This window comes from Triticum dicoccoides, chromosome 5A, assembly GCF_002162155.2.
Source record: "Triticum dicoccoides isolate Atlit2015 ecotype Zavitan chromosome 5A, WEW_v2.0, whole genome shotgun sequence".
NCBI lineage: Eukaryota > Viridiplantae > Streptophyta > Magnoliopsida > Poales > Poaceae > Triticum > Triticum dicoccoides.
In genome coordinates this window covers 87,169,816-87,191,259 of record NC_041388.1, presented here as the reverse complement: position 1 = coordinate 87,191,259, position 21,444 = coordinate 87,169,816, and positions in this window count along the sequence as shown.

Sequence of the window (21,444 nt, the reverse complement as noted above, 5' to 3'; positions counted from 1 at the left end):
ATAGATGAAGGTCGGAATATAACTGAAGGGGGACAAATCAAAGGAACATATAACTTTCTGAGTTGTGGATGCATAGATTAGTATGTCGAACGAGTTCAACATATTTCTTCCAGATAACCCATGCAGAAAGGTAGAACGGGCGGAATCACAATTATGAATGGAGAACTCCTCATGAGTACTCTAATGGTGATCTTTTGGTTCAAAGAACTTCTGCCTTAATGGTTCATGGTATTTGGAAGAAGGAAATACCACGGACCTCGAGGACTATCGCAAAGGTTACTAATATCCTAAAGGAACTAGCAACACTATCAACAAAAGGTAAGTAGAGTGAAACTTGGGCTCAAAAACCCAGAAATAGAATGCCTACTAACTAAATGGCATCACAGGATGCTTTCAAGAATGATGGCCAAAATCATCACACCGGGATACGGAGGCATTGCTAAATTCTCGAGGACACCTAGGGTCATAATACTAACTCCAACATACACGTCAAGGCAACAGAGTACCTCAACACACCGATTAGTGTGCTTAATCTGGCCCAAAATACAACGGAACATGGGATTTGCAAGTGCATCAGACTATTTAGAAACCTGGGATGACTCGGACAGCATAACGGCTGTAAATGCTCAAAAAGATTTGAGACATCCTGCAAAGATGGTGGCATAACCTCTCAACATCACAATATCAAGGTTCTGAGGCCAGCTATGAACATATGGAAGTAGTAGGAACTAAACTGAGGCTTGAACTCAACAGTCCTAGGCAACTACGGTTTAGTAACACGTCATCCTGAGAGATAGAAGAGAAGCCTAGTTCTTAACCCTGTAGAAAAGATAAGATGACTCAGATCAGAAGGTCATGAGGATAAGGAGTAAAAAGAGCCTTACGTTCCCATCCACAATCAATTCCCTTATATAACTAAAGCATTTCTAGACACAACTTTGACCAGTTTGGCTTGGTAATCCTACAGTCAGTCAGGCTCTGATACCAAAGCTGTCAGGACCCCGATTCCAAGTCACATCGATCTAGCCGGTAACACCTCATATCACTTTGCGGCCTCACGCACGGTTCCCACGGGTGTCGCCTTACCATGGCCCGGGACCGTTTGCGCCTTTTGGCTCACGTATATGATAGTGTCGCTAGCATCCATATGACAGAGAACCCGGGCCGACATGACTAGTCGTGAACCCAAAGTGGCACTAACTTACGGGGACATGCATACATGAATCAACATCGAGCATGTCGGTCAGTAGCGTGTGAATCCGGGCTGTAGCACTGGGCTAATAGGACTCGGGGACCTGGGCTGTAGTAGGCTAGGCAGGACTCCGGATGTCACTGCGTGACATTTCCCCGAAGGGACAGACACGGGAACGAAGTGAATCACATGCCGGCCAGTCAAGTGCTCCGGAGCAGTAGTGCTGGGCTAGCAATACTCCGGTGAACCAGGCTGTAGCGGACTACTATGGCTCATGGAAGCACAAGACTACATTTCCCCATAAGAGAGGCTACCAAGGATAAACAACTAGGTTGTCGGATCCCACACATACCAAGCATTTCAATCATACACACAATATGCTCAATATGTGCAATACAACATGGCATCACAACAAGACTCTACGACTCAGAGTATTTATTCATTAGGCTCCGAGGAGCGAGATATTACAAACATGGGTCTCATGACCTAACAATCATAGCATACAATCAAAGCACATGCGGAAGCTTAACATGTCTGAGTACAGACATCTATAAATAAAGAAGGCTGAGGAGCCTGACTATCTACAAGACCCTCCCAAGGGTACAAGATCATAGCTGAGGTAACAAGCTAAACGTCGAAGTCCACGTGGAACTACTAGCGAGACTGAAGTCTCTCTACAAAACATAAATTAAGCAAACGTCAGTACAAATGTACCCAGCAAGACTTACATCAGAACTAACTACATATGCATCTGTATCAACAAAGGGGTAGTGGAGTTTAACTGCAGCAAGCCAGCTTTGACTCAGTGGGTATCCTGAACTACGACTGCAAGTAACACTTTTGAGGTGGCGCACACGAGTCCACAAATTCACCATACCAATACACCATTATGGATCCGCTCCCGTCTCCCTGCGAGAACGCCATCCATAGCACTCACACTTATCTTGCGCAGTTTAGAGTATCCACTTTCACTTGTCTATGAACTATGCAAGGGGTCCAAGTTTCCATATCCGAGGAATCCGGCTATTCGAATAGATAATGAAAACCCTGCAGGGGTGTACTTCTTCACATACGCTCTCGCCACTTACCACCATGTACACGTCGTGTATCTCGGCAACCTTCAAGCGGAAGCCTAGTGAAGGAGTCGGCCACGACCTGACTAATCACACAAGTCTCTCGCCTAGCTTTATCGCCTATTCGGGTTCCATCCGCAAGGAGATCCGGCCGGGGTGTCGCTCACGGCCACAAACGATGTGTGCAGGGTTCCCAAGCCCACCATTCGGGTGCCACTTGGTACACCGGGCCACTGTGCCTAGTCTGTCCGAAGCCCACCTGTACCGGGTGCCACTTGGTAGACTACTAACACTACCTACAAACACCAGAAACTAGTTGCAACTCTTGGACAGAGATCAGGTTGATTAATAAGTCGAGAGAGCTTGGAGCGCCCGGAGCCCAAGGTGTGGTAGTAACTGTTCATGGATCACAAACACAGGACTCAGTTCGTGAGGACGGCTGCAATGAGACAACCCACCATGTACTCCTACATGGCCTCTCACCGCTACCTTTACCAAATCGTGTTCACACACTTAGCTCTCAACAGTAGGACATGTTCACAACTTCCCAATTCATCCCCGATGAATCAGACCTGACACAACTCTAAGCAATAGCAGGCATGACAAACAAGCATGAATGAGTTGGCACATCAGGGCTCAAACAAATCCTACTCATGCTAGTGGGTTTCATCTATTTACTGTGGCAATGACAGGTCATGCATAGGAAAGGGGTTCAACTACCGCAGCATGTAACAGTTGAATCGTTGTTGTCCTAATGCAGTAAAAGAGAGCAGGAGCGAGAGAGTGAGATTGTATCAGAATGAAGGAGGGGTTTTGCTTGCCTGGCACTTCTGAAGATATTATAGCTCTTCATCGGTGTCATGAACTCATCGTCGGGATACGCCTACCGAGAGGGGACAAGCACCAGCAATAGAGAAGAACACAATCAATGCAAATGCAACAATATGATGCATGATCATGGCATGTATATGCGATGTTCTTTGTGCTAATGCAAGCTAGAATATATTGAAGTGAGTCCATTTGAACCAAAGATTCAAATGCAAACTCATTTTATGAAGTCCTATTAGTGCATTAACTTGATTCACCTAAACAACAAGGTTAAAGTGTTCTAACATGCATGAAACTAGTACATATGGAAAGATTGGATTTTTCTGATCATTTTTCATATATAATTTATTTCATTTTGAGCTACGGTTGATTTTATATGAATTCTAGAAGTTTATACTATTTTCTGGAATTTCCTAAATAAGAATAAATCCAGAAAAGGCATTGCTGCGTCAGCATTGCGTCATGCTGACCTCAGCAGGTCAACAGACCCGGTCCAGGTCAAACCTGACCAGTGGGACCCACTGGTTAGTGTCTCAGTGCTGTTTAGGGACGCTGGCGTGTGGGCCCAGTCAATGGCCACGTCAACATGGTCAATGCTGACGCGTGGGGCCACTGGGATTAGTTAATACTAAGCAGAAACTTATTCTAAGCTTAATTAGGTGGCGGGGCCCTATTGTCAGTCTCACTAGGTGGTAACTAACTGCGTCATTAGCCTAAACTAATCTGCCACGTCACATCGCCGGAGTTACGCCGGCGGCGGCCAAAATGCGGCGGAGACACACTAGGTTGGCTCGGGTTTTGCCCACGGTCAACCAAATCGACCGTAGTTTGGTCCTACGCGTAGCTGGGACTCGCGCGCATCTGGTAGGGCAAACGGAAGAGACTGGGGTGGAGCGAGCTCGCCAGAGTCGAGCTCATAGCGGCGGCCGGCGTTCGGATGTTGAGCGAGACGGGGCTACAGAGCACGGGGAGATGGATGGGTGTGTGCGTTATGCTCAGGGGAGTGCGGTCAGTTCGGTGGTGAGCTCAGACGCGAATGGCGGTGGCTAGAACAACGGCGGCGTCATGCGCGGCGGAGCCAAGCTCTCGACCATGGCGGAGATGCATCCTGGAGCTCGTGAACGCGAGCGGGAAGAGAGGGTTTTAGCACGGAGGCTCACAGCGGGTCTGGCAGCAACAACAGCGAGATGCTCGGCGGCTCGGGGAGGCTTCAGAGTCGGCGAATCGTCGGCAGCGATCCACGGCCGAAGGTTGAAGACGACGGCCTAGGCAAGGCTGTGGCGCGTCTGGCGTCATGTGGCTTGGTCGAGAGGAAGAGGGAGTCGCGACGGAGCCTCTCGACGGTACGAAGAGGTATAGGGTGGCCGGTGGCGGCGGTAACGGCGAGCGGCGGCGACGGGCGTGTTCGGTCGTGCTAAGAGAGGTAGCTAGAGGAGAGGGAGAGAGCTCCAGAGTGAGGGGGGAGTTAGAGGGGGTCGAGGGCGGTCCAGAGCGAGGGGACCAGCACGGGGAGGCCAAGCAGGAGGTGGCGCTACTCGGCTGCGGCATGCCTGGCACGCAGCTGCTCCTACTGGCAGCAGCTTAAAGAAGCTTGCTGGAGCTAGTGGGTCGGGCCTCTCTGGTGGGCTGGACCACCGGGAGTTGGGCCAGGTGGACTGGACAGGTAAGCTCCAGGTAAGGTTGCTCTGTTTTATTTTCCTGTTATGTTTTCTTTTGTTAAATATTCTGCCACTGTTCGAAATTCAAAACAATTTCAAAACAGTGACAAAACCCTTTGAATAATTTTATGTTGCAAAATGGACATTTCCAAATGCACATAAAATGTTTCAAAGAATTATATTCTACTTATATGAATATAACTCAAATTCAAATAGCTATTGATTTAAATTCAGAGTCCCAAAAATAAATCCTTAAAAATGTTCCTAAATTCTGGTTTGATATATAGCTCTTGCCAAAATTCTCAAACATTACAAAAGGACATCTTGGAAACAAAGAATGAGATTTCCAGGGTTCTTTGCCCTTCCTTTATTTAAGTTTATGAGGCTTCCACTTTCCTCAATTCCAAGTTTCAGAAATTTAGACATGATGCAAGCAAGATACAAACACTAGGCAGCACCAGAAGCTAGGGATGTGACAGATCCCCCCTCCGGAAAATCGCCGGAAATGGCCCCAGATGGGATCTCATGGGTACAGAAGGTTGCGGCGGTAGAAAAGTGGTTTCGTGGCTCTCCTGAATGTTTTTAGGGTATAAGAGTATATATAGGCGAAAGAAGTACGTCGGTGGAGCTACGAGGGCCCCATGAGGGTGGGGGCGCACCTACCCCCTGGGCGCGCCCTCCTGCCTCGTGGCCACCTCATTGCGTCTCTGACTTCCACTCCAGGTCTCTTGGATTGCGTGTGTTCCAAGAAATATCCTTGCGAAGGTTTTGTTCCGTTTGATATTCCTTTTCTGCGAAACACTGAAATAGGCAAAAAAAACTGGCACTGGGCCTCTGGTTAATAGGTTAGTCCCAAAAATAATATAAAAGAGCATATTAAAGCCCATTAAACATCCAAAATAGATAATATAATAGCATGGAACAATCAAAATTTATAGATACGTTGGAGACGTATCAGGCACGATCTTGATGTACCACGAGCTTTGCTATTATAATTGGATCTTATGATGTTTCTCCCCCTCTATCTCCTTGTGATGGATTGAGTTTTCCCTTTGAAGTTATCTTATCAGATTGAGTCTTTAAGGATTTGAGAACACTTGATGTATGTCTTGCATGTGCTTATCTATGGTGACAATGGGATATTCATGTGATCCACTTGATGTTTGTTTTGGTGATCAACTTGCGAGTTTTGTGACCTTGTGAACTTATGCATAGGGGTTGGCATACGTTTTCGTCTTGACTCACCGGTAGAAACTTTGGGGAACTCTTTGAAGTTCTTTGTGTTGGTTGAATAGATGAATCTGAGATTGTGTGATGCATATCATATAATCATACTCGCGGATACTTGAGGTGACATTGGAGTATCTAGGTGACATTAGGGTTTTGGTTGATTTGTGTCTTAAGGTGTTATTTTACTACGAACTTTAGGTCTGTTTGTGACACTTATAGGAATAGCCCAATGGATTGATCGGAAAGAATAAGTTTGAGGTGGTTTCGTACCCTACAGTAATCTCTTCTTTTGTTCTCTGCTATTAGTGACTTTGGAGTGACTCTATGTTGCATGTTGAGGGATAGTTATATGATCTAATTATGTTATCCTTGTTGAGAGAACTTGCACTAGTGAAAGTATGGACCCTAGGTCTTGTTTCAAAGCATTGCAATACCTTTTGTGCTCACTTTTATCATTAGTTACCTTGTTGTTTTTATATTTTCAGATTACAAAAACCTATATCTACCATTCATATTGCACTTGTATCACCATCTCTTCGCCGAACTAGTGCACCTATACAATTTACCGTTGTATTGGGTGTGTTGGGGACACAAGAGACTCTTTGTTATTTGGTTGCAGGGTTGTCTGAGAGAGACCATCTTCATCCTACGCCTCCCACGGATTGATAAACCTTAGGTCATCCACTTGAGGGAAATTTGCTATTGTCCTACAAACCTCTGCACTTGGAGGCCCAACAACGTCTACAAGAAGAAGTTTGTGTAGTAGACATCAATGCGTAGCAGGCCGGTCGTGCAGAGCTGTGCCGATGCAGGACGGGCCTGCATTGGCATCCACGCCACGGTGGCGGGCGACTGGGGACGGAGCAAAGCCGAAGTTGACGCCCGTGTCCACCCGCGAGCATTGCAGCACGATGCGTAGGATGAGCTCTTCGTAAACCACCGCCTCACGGATGAAGCTGTCCCATTCATCATCATGGTTAGATCCATCACCTCTACTAGTGCAGGTGCTTGATATCATGGATGGAGAACATATGGGGGTAGGAAGATAAGGGCCGGAGAGTAGAGCGAGAGTGAAGTGACGCTAGGATTTGCTTCGCATAGCGTTTTTAATGGGGACAGAGTGGGGCCGGTGCAGGCCATATGGGCCGGCCTAATGTGGCGGACTTACGCTGGCGCGTCGGGGCATCCCCACATCAGCCCTAGATATGGGTTGGATATGAGGGGTGCCAGAGCCAGGCATATGGGACTCCTATTAGGAGCGCGATTGGGTCAGGTTTTTTGAATCGGTCAGCGACCGGGCCATCCGCCCGGGACAGAAAGGGTTTGGGTTGGCCCATATGGAGGGCGGGGCTCCCCTTTTTATTCATTATTTCTATTTTGTTCCTTTTTGTTTCTATTTTTGATTTCTTATTCTATAAAAATGTTCGGATTTGAAAGAAGAAAAACAAATTTCGAAACATATTCACAAATTTGAAAAATATTCTCGGATTAAAAGAATGTTCTTTAATTCCAATAATGTTCATGATTTCAAAAAAGTGTTCATTGTTTCAAAAAATGTCTGTGAATTGAATGTTTATTGTGAATTTTAAAAAATGTCTGAGATTCAAAAAACAGTTCATGAATTTTACAAAAAAATTGAATTTGAAAATGGTCACGAAATTGAAATAATATCCGCAAATACAAAAATATTCATGAATATAAAAATGATCACAAATACAAAAAAATCATAAATTTAAAAATTACCGCAAATTTAACATTTTTTGAATTCAAACAATGTTCAAGAATTCAAAAATTGTTAGTGAATTCGAAAAATGATCCCAAATTCGATTTTTTTGTTAATTTGTGTAGTATTGAATGCATTTTTTTGTTTTTGAATATTTTTATCTTTTTGTTTTCCTTTTATAAAATTAAAGAATATAAAAGAACAAGAAATCCATAACAAGCCGAAAGAAAAAAAACCATAGGAGGAAAAGAAAAATGGTAAGAGGGAGTCTATGCTACTTGGGCCGGCCCAAATTCACGTAGCGACCATAAGCATTCGTTCACTAACCGTCGACCTTTGCATACTAAATAGGATCCGCCTAGGATTTCCCCCAACCCTAACCATTTCGCATTTGGTGCGTTAAGCAACCATTACTTTGATATTCGCAAACGGGCGCACACCTCCCCTCCACTCGGGCCTGCCCATTTACCATTTTTTTCTTGTTTATATTAAACTTCAAAAAAGAAGCGGGCGCCATGAATCTAACTTGAGACATCTTCTTTCAATTTGAATCGGAGTAACCAACTAGGACTCCTCATTGGGTATGCCCATTTAGTACTTTTGTCTTTTTCTTCTTTCTACTGTTCGCGCTTTGCTGGTTGGTTTTCTGAGCTGTTCATATTTGGTTTTTCTCTTCTTCTTTTTTCTTTTTTTTAATTCATGATCTTTCACGTACTTATTTTTTAAAATTGATGTACTTTTTTCATAATTGTATTTTTTTCAAATTCGATAAACTTCTTTTCCAAAACGATGACCATTTTTCAAATTTGTGATTTTCTGTCAAAATTGATGATTTTTTTTAAAAATCAATAAACTTGTTTGAAGTTTTGTGAAGTTTTCTTCAAAATCAATGAATTTTTGTTAAAACCATGTTTTTCCTTCTAATTCATGTGCATTGGAAGTCAATGGTCAATGTCATGTCAGCAGTCAACTCCTCGCTGTCAACTGTCAATGGGTCAGGGAGGCGGACGATGCATGTGACTACTATTGGCCTAACGGCACGAATTAGGGAGTCCCCAAATCCTATTATGCCCCAATGTGTGGTATATTTTATTTTCTATCAAAAAATATTTTAATGTTCTGCCCACGGATATAAAAAATATATTCATACATGTATTAGCGACTTCCGTGCAATGTATTTCGTAAATACATCAACATTTAGTACATAAATACTTTTTTTGTACATGAACATTTCTCGAATATGCGATGCAATTTTTTTATCAACACACTTTTTTCATTTTCCTCAAAATAACCCTACCTTTTTCAACATTGGAATTTGACAAATTTTTAAAAACCTTTTCATTAAAACGAGTTTCAAATATTAGAAAAATCATGGTTGTTATGGGTCGGGCCCAAGACCCGCCCATGTAAGGCCGCTTTAGGTATTTTTATGGAAGGCTTAACGTTAGAGGACAACCAGTCCCTAATCTTGCAGGTAAAGTGGCGGATACAGTCCTTATGCTGGAGGGAGGCTCAATCTGAACCAGCAATGATGGAGGGCAGAAGACACCGCGAAAGGCGCCGATAGTGAAGAGAAGGAAGCAGGGGGATACAAGAGATGTTCAACGCGACGAACTGATGACGGAGGCGGCCTCCCGCATGGAGGACCGCCGAACCCAATGAATGCTTTGTGTTGGAACTGTCGCGGTTTGGGCAACCCCGTGACAGTTCGTGAAGTCCGTGTTCTCACGGCTAAATTTTCCTCAGCCGTGCTATGCTTAGTTGAAACTCAATTGTCGGGTGCACGTGTCGAGATTGTAGCACAATATTTTGGATATGATAGATCTTTTGTTGTTAGTAGCTCGGGTCGGAGCGGAGGTCTTGTTATTTTTTGGAATGATTCAATAAAGCTAGAAGTTACGGGCTACTCGAAGTATCATATAGATACTAATATATTAGATCTTGGACCTTCTCCATGGAGGTTAACATGCGTGTACGGAGAAGCACGGGTTCCGGAAAGATATGAAACATGGGACACGTTATGTGCTATTTCGGGATCATCAACCCTACCTTGGGTAGCGCTTGGAGATTTTAATGAAGTTCTTACCCAGTCAGAACATGAAGGAGTAAACTTGAGAGGTCAAGGTCAGATGGATGTATTCAGGGATGCCCTAGATATATGTGGCTTGCTAGATTTGGGCCACAAAGGGAGATGGTGTACTTACGAGAAAAGGGATGTAGGTGGGACATATACAAGAGTTCGCCTCGACCGAGCAGTCGCAGATGCAGCATGGAGTTCTGCTTTCCCTTTTGCTGAAGTTAGTAACGCGACGGCGGCATGTTCAGATCATGGGCCCATAGTTCTTAAGCTAATGACACGGAGGATGCCAGGAGGAAGGTGAAGAGCTTCAAGTATGAAGTAATGTGGGAGAGACTGTTGGAAATATGCCCTAGAGGCAATAATAAAAGCATTATTATTATATTTCCTTGTTCATGATAATTGTCTTTATTCATGCTATAATTGTGTTATCCGGAAATCGTAATACATGTGTGAATAATAGACACCAACATGTCCCTAGTGAGCCTCTAGTTGACTAGCTCGTTGATCAACAGATAGTCATGGTTTCCTGACTATGGACACTGGATGTCATTGATAACGAGATCACATCATTGGGAGAATGATGTGATGGACAAGACCCAATCCTAAACATAGCACAAGATCGTATAGTTCGTTTGCTAGAGTTTTCCAATGTCAAAGTATCTTTTCCTTAGACCATGAGATCGTGTAACTCCCGGATACCGTAGGAGTGCTTTGGGTATGCCAAACGTCACAACGTAACTGGGTGACTATAAAGGTAGACTACGGGTATCTCCGAAAGTGTCTGTTGGGTGACATGGATCAAGACTAGGATTTGTCACTCCGTATGACAGAGAGGTATCACTGGGCCCACTCGGTAATGCATCATCATAATGAGCTCAGAGTGACCAAGTGTCTGGTCACGGGATCATGCATTACGGTACGAGTAAAGTGACTTGCCGGTAACGAGATTGAACAAGGTATTGGGATACCGACGATCGAATCTCGGGCAAGTAACATATCGATAGACAAAGGGAATAGCGTACGGGATTGATTAAATCCTTGACATCGTGGTTCATCCGGTGAGATCATCGTGGAGCATGTGGGAGCCAACATGGGTATCCAGATCCCGCTGTTGGTTATTGACCGGAGAGTCGTCTCGGTCATGTCTGCTTGTCTCCCGAACCCGTAGGGTCTACACACTTAAGGTTCGGTGACGCTAGGGTTATGAAGATATGTATATGCAGAAACCTGAATGTTGTTCGGAGTCCCGTATGAGATCCCGGACGTCACGAGGAGTTCCGGAATGGTCCGGAGGTAAAGAATTATATATAGGAAGTGCTGTTTCGGGCATCGGGACAAGTTTCGGGGTTATCGGTATTGTACGGGGACCACCGGAAGGGTCCCGGGGGTCCACCGGGTGGGGCCACCTGTCCCGGGGGGCCACATGGGCTGTAGGGGGCGCGCCTTGGCCTAGATGGGCCAAGGGCACCAGCCCCTATAGGCCCATGCGCCTAGGGTTTCCACCATGGAAGAGTCCATGTGGTGGAAGGCACCCCTAGGTGCCTTGGGGGGGAGGGAAACCTCCCCTTGGCCGCCGCCCCCCCTAGTAGATCTCATCTACTAGGGCCGGCGCCCCCCCTGGCACCCCTATATATAGTGGGGGAGAGGAGGGACTTCATACACCAGCCCCTGGCGCCTCCATCTCCCCCCATTACGTCTCTCCCTCGTAGTCTCGGCGAAGCCCTGCTGCTGTGACGCCCTGCATCCATCACCACGCCGTCGTGCTGCTGGATCTTCATCAACCTCTCCTCCCCCCTTGCTGGATCAAGAAGGAGGAGACGTCTCCCGTCCCGTACGTGTGTTGAACGCGGAGGTGCCGTCCGTTCGGCGCTGGTCATCGATGATTTGGATCACGTCGAGTACGACTACATCATCACCGTTCTTTTGAACGCTTCCGTGCGCGATCTACAAAGGTATGTAGATGCATCTAATCACTCGTTGCTAGATGAACTCCTAGATGATCTTGGTGAAACGAGTAGGAAATTTTTTGTTTTCTGCAACGTTCCCCAACAGTGGCATCATGAGCTAGGTCTATGCGTAGTTCTTCTTGCGCGAGTAGAACACAATTTGTTGTGGGCGTAGATTTGTCAACTTTCTTGCCGTTACTAGTCCTTTCTTGCTTCAGCGGTATTGTGGGATGAAGCGGCCCGGACCAACCTTACACGTACGCTTACGTGAGACCGGTTCCACCGACTAACATGCACTAGATGCATAAGGTGGCTGGCGGGTGTCTGTCTCTCCTACTTTAGTTGGAGCGGAATCGATGAACAGGGTCCTTATGAAGGGTAAATAGAAGTTGACAAATCACGTTGTGGCTTTAACGTAGGTAAGAAGACGTTCTTGCTAGAACCCTAATTCAGCCACGTAAAACTTGCAACAACAATTAGAGGACGTCTAACTTGTTTTTGCAGCAAGTGGTTTGTGATATGATATGGCCAAAGTTGTGATGAATGATGAATGATCTATATGTGATGTATGAGATGTTCATGCTATTGTAATAGGATTCACGACTTGCATGTCGATGAGTATGACAACCGGCAGGAGCCATAGGAGTTGTCTTTATTCTTTTATATGACCTGCGTGTCATCAAGAAAAGCCATGTAAATTACTTTACTTTATTGCTAAACGCGTTAGCCATAGTAGTAGAAGTAATAGTTGGCGAGCAACTTCATGGAGACACGATGATGGAGATCATGATGATGGAGATCATGGTGTCAAGCCGGTGACAAGATGATCATGGAGCCCCAAGATGGAGATCAAAGGAGCTGTGTGATATTGGCCATGTCATGTCACGTTTATTATTTGATTGCATGTGATGTTTATCATGTTTTGCATCTTGTTTACTTAGAACGACGGTAGTAAATAAGATGATCCCTCACAATAATTTCAAGAAGTGTTCCCCCTAACTGTGCACCGTTGCGACAGTTCGCTGTTTCAAAACACCACGTGATGATCGGGTGTTTTATTCAGACGTTCACATACAACGGGTGTAAGACAGATTTACACATGCAAACACTTAGGTTGACTTGACGAGCCTAGCATGTACAGACATGGCCTCGGAACACAGAAGACCGAAAGGTCGAGCATGAGTCGTATAGAAGATACGATCAACATGAAGATGTTCACCGATGTTGACTAGTCCGTCTCACGTGATGATCGGACACGGTCTAGTTTAACTCGGATCATGTAATACTTAGATGACTGGAGGGATGTCTAATCTAAGTGGGAGTTCACTAATAATTTGATTAGTTGAACTTAATTATCATGAACTTAGTCTAAAATCTTTGCAATATGTCTTGTAGATCAAATGGCCAACGTAGTCCTCAACTTCAATGCGTTCCTAGAGAAAACTAAGCTGAAAGACGATGGCAGCAACTATACGGACTGGGTCCGGAACCTGAGGATCATCCTCATAGCTGCCAAGAAAGATTATGTCCGACAAGCACCGCTTGGTGACGCACCCGTTCTCCCTGCAGAACAAGACGATGAACGCTTGGCAGGCATGTTCCGATGACTACTCCCTCGTTCAGTGCGGCATGCTTTACAGCCTAGAGCCGGGGCTCCAAAAGCGTTTTGACAGACATGGAGCATATGAGATGTTCGAAGAGCTGAAAATGGTTTTCCAAGCTCATGCCCGGGTCGAGAGATATGAAGTCTCCGACAAATTCTTCAGCTGTAAGATGGAGGAAAACAGTTCTGTCAGTGAGCACATACTCACTATGTCTGGGTTGCATAACCGCTTGACTCAGCTGGGAGTTAATCTCCCGGATGATGCGGTCATTGACAGAATCCTCCAGTCGCTTCCACCAAGCTACAAGAGCTTTGTGATGAACTTCAATATGCAGGGGATGGAAAAGACCATTCCTGGAGTATTTGCTATGCTGAAATCAGCGGAGGTAGAAGTCAGGAAGGAACATCAAGTGTTGATGGTCAATAAAACCACTAAGTTCAAGAAAGGCAAGGGTAAAAGGAACTTCAAGAAGGACGGCAAGGAGGTTGCCGCGCCCGGCAAGCAAGCTGCCGGGAAGAAGCCAAAGAATGGACCCAAGCCCGAGACTGAGTGCTTTTATTGCAAGGGAAGCGGTCACTGGAAGCGGAACTGCCCTAAGTACTTAGCGGATAAGAAGGCCGGCAAAACAAAAGGTATATGTGATATACATATAATTGATGTGTACCTTACTAGTGCTCGTAGTAGCTCCTGGGTATTTGATACCGGTGCAGTTGCTCACATTTGTAACTCAAAGCAGGGGCTGCGGAATAAGCGGAAACTGGCAAAGGACGAGGTGACGATGCGCGTCGGGAATGGTTCCAAGGTCAATGTGATCGCCGTCGGCACGCTGCCTCTGCATCTCCCTTCGGGATTAGTTTTAAACCTTAATAATTGTTATTTAGTGCCAGCTTTGAGCATGAACATTGTATCAGGATCTCGTTTAATTCGAGATGGCTACTCTTTTAAATCTGAGAATAATGGTTGTTCCATTTTTATGAGAGATATGTTTTATGGTCATGCTCCTATGGTGAATGGTTTATTCTTTATGAATCTCGAACGTGATGCTACACATGTTCATAATGTGAGTACCAAAAGAAGTAAAGTTGATAATGATAGTCCCACATACTTGTGGCACTGCCGCCTTGGTCACATAGGTGTCAAACGCATGAAGAAGCTCCATGCTGATGGACTTTTAGAGTCTCTTGATTATGAATCATTTGACACGTGCGAACCATGCCTTATGGGTAAAATGACCAAGACTCCGTTCTCAGGAACAATGGAGCGAGCAACCGACTTATTGGAAATCATACATACTGATGTGTGCGGTCCAATGAGTGTTGAGGCTCGCGGTGGCTATCATTATGTTCTCACCCTCACTGATGATTTAAGTAGGTATGGGTATATCTACTTAATGAAACACAAGTCTGAAACCTTTGAAAAGTTCAAGGAATTTCAGAGTGAGGTTGAAAATCAACGTGACAGGAAAATCAAGTTTCTACGATCAGATCGTGGAGGAGAATACTTGAGTCACGAGTTTGGGGCACACTTAAGAAAATGTGGAATAGTTTCACAACTCACGCCGCCTGGAACACCTCAGCGTAATGGTGTGTCCGAACGTCGTAATCGCACTCTGTTAGACATGGTGCGATCTATGATGTCTCTTACCGATTTACCGCTTTCCTTTTGGGGCTATGCTTTAGAGACTGCCGCATTCACTTTAAATAGGGTACCGTCGAAATCCGTTAAGACGACACCGTATGAATTATGGTTTGGGAAGAAACCTAAGATGTCGTTTCTAAAAGTTTGGGGATGCGATGCTTATGTCAAGAAACTTCAACCTGAAAAGCTCGAACCCAAGTCGGAAAAATGCGTCTTCATAGGATACCCAAAAGAAACTATTGGGTACACCTTCTACCTCAGATCCGAAGGCAAGATCTTTGTTGCCAAGAATGGGTCCTTTCTGGAGAAAGAGTTTCTCTCGAAAGAAGTAAGTGGGAGGAAAGTAGAGCTTGATGAAGTATTACCTCTTGAACCGGAAAATGGCGCAACTCAAGAAAATGTTCCTGAGCTGCCTGCACCGACTAGAGAGGAAGTTAATGATCAAGATACTTCTGATCAAGCCCCTACTGAAATTCGAAGGTCCACAAGGACACGTTCCGCACCAGAGTGGTACGGCAACCCTGTCTTGGAAATCATGCTGTTAGACAACGGTGAACCTTCGAACTATGAAGAAGCGATGGCGGGCCCGGATTCTGACAAATGGCTAGAAGCCATGAAATCCGAGATAGGATCCATGTATGAAAACAAAGTATGGACTTTGACTGACTTGCCCGTTGAGCGGCGAGCCATAGAAAATAAATGGATCTTTAAGAGGAAGACAGACGCGGATGGTAATGTGACCATCTATAAAGCTCGGCTTGTCGCTAAGGGTTATCGACAAGTTCAAGGGGTTGACTACGATGAGACTTTCTCACCGGTAGCGAAGCTGAAGTCCGTCCGAATCATGTTAGCAATTGCCGCATTCTATGATTACGAAATATGGCAAATGGACGTCAAAACGGCATTCCTTAATGGTTTCCTTAAGGAAGAATTGTATATGATGCAGCCGGAAGGTTTTGTCGATCCTAAGAATGCTGACAAAGTGTGCAAGCTCCAACGCTCGATTTATGGGCTGGTGCAAGCATCTCGGAGTTGGAACATTCGCTTTGATGAGATGATCAAAGCGTTTGGGTTTACACAGACTTATGGAGAAGCCTGTGTTTACAAGAAAGTGAGTGGGAGCTCTGTAGCATTTCTCATATTATATGTAGATGACATACTGTTGATGGGAAATGATATAGAACTCTTGGACAACATCAAGGCCTACTTGAATAAAAGTTTTTCAATGAAGGACCTTGGAGAAGCTGCTTATATATTAGGCATCAAAATCTATAGAGATAGATCGAGACGCCTCATAGGTCTTTCACAAAGCACATACCTTGATAAGATATTGAAGAAGTTCAATATGGATCAATCCAAGAAGGGGTTCTTGCCTGTGTTACAAGGTATGAAATTGAGCTCAGCTCAATGTCCGACCAGGGCAGAAGATATGGAAGAGATGAGCGTCATCCCCTATGCCTCAGCCATAGGTTCTATTATGTATGCCATGCTGTGTACCAGACCCGATGTTAACCTTGCCGTCAGTTTGGTAGGAAGGTACCAAAGTAATCCCGGCAAGGAACACTGGACAGCAGTCAAGAATATCCTGAAGTACCTGAAAAGGACTAAGGAAATGTTTCTCGTTTATGGAGGTGACGAAGAGCTCGTCGTAAAGGGTTACGTCGACGCTAGCTTCGACACAGATCTGGATGACTCTAAGTCACAAACCGGATACGTGTATATTTTGAATGGTGGGGCAGTAAGCTGGTACAGTTGCAAGCAAAGCGTCGTGGCGGGATCTACATGTGAAGCGGAGTACATGGCAGCCTCGGAGGCAGCACATGAAGCAATATGGGTGAAGGAGTTCATCACCGACCTAGGAGTCATACCCAATGCGTCGGGGCCAATCAAGCTCTTCTGTGACAACACTGGAGCTATTGCACTTGCCAAGGAGCCCAGGTTTCACAAGAAGACAAGGCACATCAAGCGTCGCTTCAACTCCATTCGTCAAAATGTTCAAGATGGAGACATAGAGATTTGTAAAGTACATACGGACCTGAATGTAGCAGATCCGTTGACTAAACCTCTCCCTAGAGCAAAACATGATCAACCCAGAATTCCATGGGTGTTCGATTCATCACAATGTAACTAGATTATTGACTCTAGTGCAAGTGGGAGACTATTGGAAATATGCCCTAGAGGCAATAATAAAAGCATTATTATTATATTTCCTTGTTCATGATAATTGTCTTTATTCATGCTATAATTGTGTTATCCGGAAATCGTAATACATGTGTGAATAATAGACACCAACATGTCCCTAGTGAGCCTCTAGTTGACTAGCTCGTTGATCAACAGATAGTCATGGTTTCCTGACTATGGACACTGGATGTCATTGATAACGAGATCACATCATTGGGAGAATGATGTGATGGACAAGACCCAATCCTAAACATAGCACAAGATCGTATAGTTCGTTTGCTAGAGTTTTCCAATGTCAAAGTATCTTTTCCTTAGACCATGAGATCGTGTAACTCCCGGATACCGTAGGAGTGCTTTGGGTATGCCAAACGTCACAACGTAACTGGGTGACTATAAAGGTAGACTACGGGTATCTCCGAAAGTGTCTGTTGGGTGACATGGATCAAGACTGGGATTTGTCACTCCGTATGACAGAGAGGTATCACTAGGCCCACTCGGTAATGCATCATCATAATGAGCTCAGAGTGACCAAGTGTCTGGTCACGGGATCATGCATTACGGTACGAGTAAAGTGACTTGCCGGTAACGAGATTGAACGAGGTATTGGGATACCGACGATCGAATCTCGGGCAAGTAACATATAGATAGACAAAGGGAATAGCGTACGGGATTGATTAAATCCTTGACATCATGGTTCATCCGGTGAGATCATCGTGGAGCATGTGGGAGCCAACATGGGTATCCAGATCCCGCTGTTGGTTATTGACCGGAGAGTCGTCTCGGTCATGTCTGCTTGTCTCCCGAACCCGTAGGGTCTACACACTTAAGGTTCGGTGACGCTAGGGTTATGAAGATATGTATATGCAGAAACCTGAATGTTGTTCGGAGTCCCGGATGAGATCCCGGACGTCACGAGGAGTTCCGGAATGGTCCGGAGGTAAAGAATTATATATAGGAAGTGCTGTTTCGGGCATCGGGACAAGTTTCGGGGTTATCGGTATTGTACGGGGACCACCGGAAGGGTCCCGGGGGTCCACCGGGTGGGGCCACCTGTCCCGGGGGGCCACATGGGCTGTAGGGGGTGCGCCTTGGCCTAGATGGGCCAAGGGCACCAGCCCCTATAGGCCCATGCGCCTAGGGTTTCCACCATGGAAGAGTCCATGTGGTGGAAGGCACCCCTAGGTGCCTTGGGGGGGAGGGAAACCTCCCCTTGGCCGCCGCCCCCCCTAGTAGATCTCATCTACTAGGGCCGGCGCCCCCCTGGCACCCCTATATATAGTGGGGGAGAGGAGGGACTTCATACACCAGCCCCTGGCGCCTCCATCTCCCCCCATTACGTCTCTCCCTCGTAGTCTCGGCGAAGCCCTGCTGCTGTGACGCCCTGCATCCATCACCACGCCGTCGTGCTGCTGGATCTTCATCAACCTCTCCTCCCCCCTTGCTGGATCAAGAAGGAGGAGACGTCTCCCGTCCCGTACGTGTGTTGAACGCGGAGGTGCCGTCCGTTCGGCGCTGGTCATCGGTGATTTGGATCACGTCGAGTACGACTACATCATCACCGTTCTTTTGAACGCTTCCGTGCGCGATCTACAAAGGTATGTAGATGCATCTAATCACTCGTTGCTAGATGAACTCCTAGATGATCTTGGTGAAACGAGTAGGAAAATTTTTGTTTTCTGCAACGTTCCCCAACGGAGACATCTAGAGCTACACTTGTAACATCCCAAATTTTTAATTTGGAATGTTATACATTAGATCATCATTGCATATCATATTTATTTGCTTTTGGTTTTGATCCTAGATATTTTACGCAACACAAGGACCCACGGAGAGAGTTGGGGATTTCGTTATTTTCATATTTGAGTTTTCTCAAATTTTGAGGATAGGATCATTTGATTTTAATTATTTTATCATCAATTATTTCTATTACAAAAATATGAGAGGGGGAATAAAATGACTTTCCCAAAATAAAGAAATATTGAGGATTTAATAATAAAATCAAATAAGATTTTATTTCGGAGTTTTTCGTTATTTTATTTGAATTTAGGAAAAATGTGTGTTTTTCAAAATTGCATTTAGGCCCCAAATAAATGTTCACCTTGTGCGGCTTGATTTTAGAAGCCCGAGAAAATTTATTTTGGGATTTTTGGAGTCCGTTTAGTATTACTTTTATTTGTTTTCTGCGCGGAATAATTAAAAAAAACGCAACCGACCTACGGGCCGTGTCCGACCCGGACTCTAGGCCCGACCAGGCTTTATAAGCCGGGGAGCCCAGCCCGGGAGCCTCCCCAAACCCTAGCCCCAACGCCGCCGCCGCCGCCGGATCTCTCGCCGGAGTTTGCCGGGAAGTTTTATTTTAGTCGCCGGTTTTTCCCGAAAAACCGTTCATTTTTTCCGACGGTTTTGTTTGTTTTTTTAGTTTCGGTTTTTTTGAATAGATCGGTTTTTCCGGTTTATTTAAATAGCGAGCGTTCGTTCGTTCGTTCTAGCGAACGTTCGTCGTTTTTCTTTTCTCGGATTAAATCCGCGATTTTTTTGATCGCGATTCCTAATCCGATTTTCGTTTTAGTATAACTTTTCGCTCGTTTATCGAAATCAGGCGATTCAAGCGCCTAGAGTTTTTTCTCGAAACCCTCTATCCGTTTAACCAACTTAAAAAAGTTTTTGCCACTGTAAAAATTACCCTAGATCCAGAATAGTAAACGAAGCCTGTTTCTTTTGCCGTTTGACTTTCATTGCTTCGTTTGATTTGATTCTTTTTGCAAACTGGAGTTCTTAAGTTGAACCTTATAGTTACATCTCTTATTTGAGTTTTACCTGTGCATTAGATGAATACTTATTGTATACTTGTTTGTTTTTCTGTGATAGAATACCCGGAGTGCGCCGCCTGTTACTTTGAATCTCTAGGTTTCGCGGATCATCAGCAAGGCAAGTAACACTTTGGTCATACCTCCTACTACCCAGTTTTATTGCATTAGATCAATCCTCAAACATTGCATGATTAGGATCTAATTAAATCGTGGGATGGGAAGTAGTTGAGGTAGTACCTATTACCTGTTATATTATCAAACCTTTGGGAGTTACTTCTACGTTTGCCTATTATGCCATGCTATGCTAGTAGACGTGGATTGGGTGAGTGATATCCATGACAGATGTGAGTTTGTTAATTAATGATTTATCTAAGGTGGCAACTTAAACACACATCTGGGTGGATTGAGGTACTTGGGTATTCCAGGATTGCCTGTTTTTCTTTATGGACCGCCACCCAGGCCCAAAGGGATCATGAGATTTTTCATACTAGAAACTGCCATGTACAGCCACAAGCTATTATGGGCTCTAGCATAGTTGATTAAGTCGTGCGAACTCTTACAGGGTAGGCTAGCAGGTGTAGGGGAAAGTAGGTGTAACGGTCTATCCATCGTAAGGTGCTAGCGCTTCTGAAAGACTATGTCTCGGTCATCCGTCTTCTCAAACACCATGTAGTGTGAGAAACCAAACAGAGGCGATCGAGTCTTGTGGGGAAAAGTGCGCAAACCTTTGCAGAGTGTATAAACTAATCATGGTTAGCCGTGTCCCCGGTTATGGACATCTTGTGTATCTAGTACTTGGATTATCATGTGAATCTCAACATGTTACTCTAAATTAATTTTGTTGGGTTTTGTTTAATGATGATGCTTAATTGGGATTGAGAATGCTGTCAACCATTCTCAATGTTTAACAACTACCATGATAGTTAAATAAAATTTATTCCTTTGCAGTAGGGAAAAATTAGCTTTACGCAAAACTGTAACCACAGAGCTTTCCACCAGCCAAATATGCATATAGTATAGCTGTTTCATTCCATTACTCTCTATGTGTTACTTTGCCAGCATATTCCATGTGCTGACCCATTTTCGGGCTGCAACGTTAATGTTGCATACTTTTCAGACGATGATTAAGGAGTTTTTAGGTCGTGGTTCTATACTCAGTGATGCCGTTGGAGTTGATGGACTCACTTATCTTCTAAGCCTTCCGTTGTTATCGTTATTATGGCCTTAAGCCATATTTATTGTAATAAGTTCTCTTTTGAGACACTCGATGTAATAAGTGTGTGATTGCTACTCTGTTATAAATCCTTCAAGTACTGTGTGGTGTCAGCATTACTGATCCAGGGATGACACCTGAGCACAGAGATTAGACTGTTTGAGGTCTGGTCGCTACAGAGATGGTATCAGAGCAGACGCTGACTGTAGGACATGACCATTAAGCTAAAGACCTAGATCACTATTCACTCTCTTCTCTTCTGACCTCT